Source organism: Nycticebus coucang, chromosome 4 (assembly GCF_027406575.1).
Source record: "Nycticebus coucang isolate mNycCou1 chromosome 4, mNycCou1.pri, whole genome shotgun sequence".
NCBI lineage: Eukaryota > Metazoa > Chordata > Mammalia > Primates > Lorisidae > Nycticebus > Nycticebus coucang.
The window spans coordinates 18,425,995-18,431,994 of NC_069783.1; positions in this window are offsets into that span (position 1 = coordinate 18,425,995).

Genomic DNA, 6,000 nt, shown 5'->3' on the forward strand with positions numbered 1-6,000 from the left:
TCATGGTGCCACCTTTGTTTCTTTAACAACAGGGGTTAATAAGGTACTACTGATGGTGACTTTATTAAATATCTGAGAATAAGCAGGAAACATGGGAATTAAATCTAAACTATGTGTTCTAATCTTTCTGTTTTTTTTTTTTTTTTTTAATTTGGCCAGGGCTGGGTTTGAACCCGCCACCTCCGGCATGTGGGACCGGCGCCCTACCCGCTGAGCCACAGGCACCGCCCTTTCTGTCTGTTTTTAATACTGGCTTCCTAGCTACATGAGAGCTGCCTGTGAATGGGATGAGATTGAGGCAAGGTGACTGCTCTAGAAAAGAAAAGGATTGTTCCTGAAAAAAAGGAAATGCATCTTATTACTGCCAACAAGTTCTGAAGAGGCTTGTTAATGACCTACCACTATTAAAACCTACAGCTTAAGATGTATTTTTATTCAAAATAGTAAAATTAGGCAAGGCGGTGCCTCACGCCTGTAATCCTAGCACTCTAGGAGGCTGAGGCAGGTGGATTGCCTGAGCTCATGCGTTCAAGACCAGACTTAGCAAAAGTGAGATCCTGTATCTACTAAAAATAGAAAAACTGAGGCAGGAGGATCGCTTGAGCCCAAGAGTTGGAGGTTGCTGTGAGCTATGACGCCACGACACTCTACCCAGAGTGACAGCTTGAGACTCTGTCTCAAAAAAAACCCAAAAATGTAAGTACAGATATGAGCATTACATTTCACCAGTTAACAAAAATAAAATGTCAAGTCAGCCAATTCACTGATAATCATGTACTGTCCTCTTCAGAGTAGATTTCCCTGAGGTTATTTGTGTCTTCAGCAAGTTTTTTCAGACTTATTTTTGCCACTATCCACTGTGACCACGACATTATACATAATGAACCAGTTGCAACATAAATAGATAATACATATAAGCAGCAGAAATGGTCATTTTCTAAAATAATATTGATATTTCACACACGATATACTCTAATGATTTCTATTTTATTCAATTCCACTCATTTCTATTCTTTTTTTTTTTAAGTCTGGTTATGAACATCTAAATGGAATTCCTGATTCACTTTAAATAGATTCTTTCCTGCTGCCTTTGCCCTAAATCTATTATGTCTGTTTGTGGTGTTAGTGGGCCTCACTTTGTAAGTATGTAATGTATAATAAATGCAGTTATTCTGTCAGACTCCACTAGACTGTGTGCTCCAGGGGTGCAGAGGCAATGCCTGCATTATTCACTGCTGACTTCCCACAAGTTGTACCTTGCCACATGCAAGTTCACCATCTGTGGTAAGACTGAGATGTCAGGAAATGGAAGATTATAGAACAGAGCTGATATTTAGTCTTGCCTTGGCAGGGTAGTCAATAGCCATGATAGATTGCAGGAGAGGAAACAGCCTGGCCTTGCTCTTTCCACGAGTCAAGTGATAGCGAGGAAATGCTTTGCTTAGTTTCACTTCACTGACTGGCAACAGACAGCCCAGTGCTGGGCTTTGGCTCCATAGACCAGCCCTTTCTTGGCCTTCTCTAGCAGGGGAGTTTGGTCCTCCTCCACTGCCCGGCTCCTTCTGGTGAAGGAGCTTGGGGAAGGCAGCATAAAGGTCTGTGTTAGCATGTTAGCATCTCTAAAAAGTAAAACGATTTACCCAGCAGTAAGGAGCAGCCCCAGTCTGGGACCTGCTAGTCCTGTGCAAAGGAAAAAAAAAAAGAGAGATGTCAGAACCAGATAATGGATCTATCTGCAAAAAAGGGGCAAATGAATTGCACTCACATGTTATTAGCCAAAGCAAGTCATGTGGCCAACCCTGGCGTCAGTGAGTAGGGAATATAACCTCCTACTAGAGGAGTAGCAGATCATTAGCAACCATAACATAATCTGGCACAAGCCATTTACACATCCTGTGTGATGGGGAGGGATGGGTGCCCTCTGAGGGCCTCTTATTCACAAGATGCAACAAAAATCTTTGGTCTCTTTGAATCCAGATCAGTTTCTCATCAAGAGGTGGCTGGTCTACCCCCAACCACTTTCTATCAGCTTCTCAGCTTTATGGGTAGGTAACCTCAGGTTGGTGTTTTTGTCCACACTGTGTAGTGTCCTGAGCCCAGGGGAGCTCTTGGTTCAGCTGCATGTGGATAACAGCTACACCGTTATCACCTTTAGTTTTTATGGGGCCCGGCCCCAAGAGCCCAGGACATATGCAAGGGCATGATCCCAAGATATATTTTCTCCACATCCCGGACTTATCAATTCATGACAAAAACATCCAGTAGATATATTTAAAGAAAGTTCGAATAGAACCCTGCTCATTTCTGCCCAGCTTCAGTTCTTTTGGAATCCATGTGCAAAGGAAACCCCAGGGGAAAGAGGTCAGTTGCAGACACACCCTAACACAGATGTGTGGTAACTGGATGTCATCAGAATCAACCACAAGGCCTGCTAAAGGACAGACTCCTGGGCTTTTTAGATGTTCAGATCCAGATGGTTGGGGTCTGGGCTTAGGACTCTCCAGTCTCTGGAGGGAACTGCCATGCTCACGGAGTCTACAATACCTAATGGTCACAGCAGCAGGCATACAGTAAGCGCAGGTACAAGGTCATGGCCACCCTGCAGGGAAAGTGCCTGCTGATGCCACACCCCTGTTATAAAGGGGCCTTGCTGAGGGTCTCCATGTGAGGGTTAGGAGACACTGGGTCTAGAGAATGACCATCCTGTCACCATACTTCTTTTAAATTTTTTTTATTTTTTTTATTAAATCATAGCTGTGTACATTAATGCTATCATGGGGCACCATACACTGGTTTTATAGACCGTTTGACACATTTTCATCACACAGGTTAACATAGCCTTCCTGGCATTTTCTTAGTTATTGTATTAAGACATTTACATTCTACATTTACTAAGTTTCACATATACCCTTGTAAGATGCACCACAGGTGTAATCCCACCAATCACCCTCCCTCTGCCCAGCTCCCACTCCCTCCCCTCCCTTTCCCCCTTCCCCCTATCCTTAGGTTATAACTGTGTTATAGCTTTCATATGAAAGCCATAAATTAGTTTCATAGTAGGGCTGAGTACATTGGATACTTTTTCCTCCATTCTTGAGATACTTTACTAAGAAGAATATGTTCCAGCTCCATCCATGTAAACATGAAAGAGGTAAAGTCTCCATCTTTCTTTAAGGCTGCATAATATTCCACGGTGTACATAAACCACAATTTATTAATCCATTCGTGGATCGATGGGCACTTGGGCTTTTTCTATGACTTAGCAATTATGAATTGGGCTGCAATAAACATTCTGGTACAAATATCTTTGTTACGATGTGATTTTTGGTCTTCTGGGTATATATGCCTAGTAGAGGAATTATAGGTTGAATAACAGATCTATTTTTAGATTTCTAAGTGTTCTCCAAACATCTTTCCAAAAGGAATGTATTAATTTGCATTCCCACCAGCAGTGTAGAAGTGTTCCCTTTTCTCCACATCCATGCCAACATCTCTGGTCTTGGGATTTTGTGATATAGGCTAATCTTACTGGAGTTAGATGATATCTCAAAGTAGTTTTGATTTGCATTTCTCTGATGATTAAGGATGATGAGCATTTTTTTCATATGTCTGTAGGCCGTGTGCCTGTCTTCTTCAGAGAAGTTTCTCTTCAAGTCCCTTGCTCAGCCTACAATGGGATCACTTATTCTTTTCTTGCTTATACAGCACAATTCATTTATACATCCTGTGTGATGGCAAGTTCTCTGTGGATTCTGGTTATTAAACCTTTGTCGGAGACATAATCTGCAAATATCTTCTCCCATTCTGAGGGCTGTCTGCTTGCTTTACTAACTGTGTTCTTGGCTGTGCAGAAGCTTTTTAGTTTGATCAGGTCCCAGTAGTGTATTTTTGAAGCTTATGAGGGGGGTCCTCCTCATAAAATATTGCCCAGACCAATTTCTTCAAGGGTTTTCCCTGCACTCTCTTCTAGTATTTTTATAGTTTTGTGTCTTTAGTTTAAATCTTTAATCCAGTGAGAGTCTATCTTAGTTAATGGTGAAAGGTGTGGGTCCAGTTTCAGTCTTCTGTAGGTTGCCAGCCAGTTCACCCAGCACCATTTGTTAAATAGGGAATCTTTTCCCTACAGAATGTTCTTAATTGGCTTGTCAAAGATCAAACAACGGTAAGTAGCTGGATTCATCTCTTGGTTCTCTATTCTGTTCCAGACATCTACTTCTCTGTTTTTGTGCCACCACCATGCTGTTTTGATCACTATTGATTTGTAGTATAGTCTGAGGTCTGGTAGCATGATTCCTCCTGCTTTGTTTTTATTTCTGAGTAATGTCTTGGCTATTCGAGGTTTTTTTTGATTCCATATAAAACGAAGTATTATTTTTTCAAGATCTTTAAAGTATGACAGTGGAGCTTTAATAGGGATTGCATTAAAATTGTATATTGCTTTGGGTAGTATGGACATTTTAACAATGTTGGTTCTTCCCAGCCATGAGCATGGTATGTTTTTCCATTTGTTAACATCTTCAGCTATTTCTTTTCTTAGAGTTTCATAGTTCTGTTTATAGAGATCTTTCACGTCCTTTGTTAGATAAACTCCCAAATATTTCACCTTCTTTGGCACTACTGTGAATGGAATAGAGTCCTTAACTGTTTTTTCAGCTTGACTATTGTCGGTATATATAAAGGCTACCGATTTATGAATGTTGATTTTGTAACCTGAGGTGCTGCTGTATTCCTTGATCACTTCTAAGAGTTTTGTAGTAGAATCCCTGGTGTTTTCCAGATATACAATCATATCATCTGCAAAGAGCGAAAGTTTGATCTCTTCTGACCCTATATGGATAGCCTTGATTGCCTTTTCTTCCCTAATTTCGGTGGCTAAAACTTCCATTACAATGTTAAAGACCAGTGGAGACAATGGGCAGCCTTGTCTGGTTCCTGATCTGAGTGGAAATGATTTCAATTTAACTCCATTCAATACGATATTGGCTGTGGGTTTGCTGTAGATGGCCTCTATCAGTTTAAGAAATGTCCCTTCTATACCAATTTTCTTAAGTGTTCTGATCATGAAGGGATGCTGGATATTATCAAAAGCTTTTTCTGCATCAGTTGAGAGAATCATATGGTCTTTGTTTTTTCATTTGTTTATGTGCTGAATTATACTTATAGATTATGGATATTGAACCAGCCTTGAGACCCTGGGATAAAACTTACTTGGTCATGATGTATAATTTGTTTGATGTGTTGCTGGATTCTGTTTGTTAGGATCTTGTTGAATATTTTTGCATCTATATTCATTAGTGATATTGGTCTATAATTTTCTTTTCTTGTTGGGTCTTTTCCTGGTTTGGGGATCAGGGTGATGTTTGCTTCATAGAACATGTTGGGTAGTCTTCCTTCTTTTTCTACGTTTTGGAACAGTATGAGTAATATAGGTACTAGTTCCTCTTTAAAGGTTTGGTAGAATTCTGACGTGAAGCCATCTGGTCCTGGGCTTTTCTTTTTTTTTTTTTTTAATTTTTTTTTTTTTTTTGTAGAGACAGAGTCTCACTTTATGGCCCTTGGTAGAGTGCCATGGCTTCACACAGCTCACAGCAACCTCCAGCTCCTGGGCTTAAGCGATTCTCTTGCCTCAGCCTCCCGAGTAGCTGGGACTACAGGTGCCCGCCACAGCACCCGGCTATTTTTTTTTGTTGTTGCAGTTTGGCCGGGGCTGGGTTTGAACCCGCCACCCTCGGCATATGGGACCGGCGCCCTACTCACTGAGCCACAGGCGCCGCCCCGGGCTTTTCTTTTTAGGGACATTTTGTATGGTTGATGCTATTTCGGAGCTTAATATAGGCCTGTTCAAAATTTCCACTTGATTCTGGCTAAGTCTTGGAAGGTGACGTGCTTCCAAGTATTGGTCAATTTCCTTCAGATTTTCATATTTCTGAGAATAAAGTTTATTGTAATGTTCATTAAGGATTTTTTGAATTTCTGAGGAGTCTCTTGTTATTTCATCTT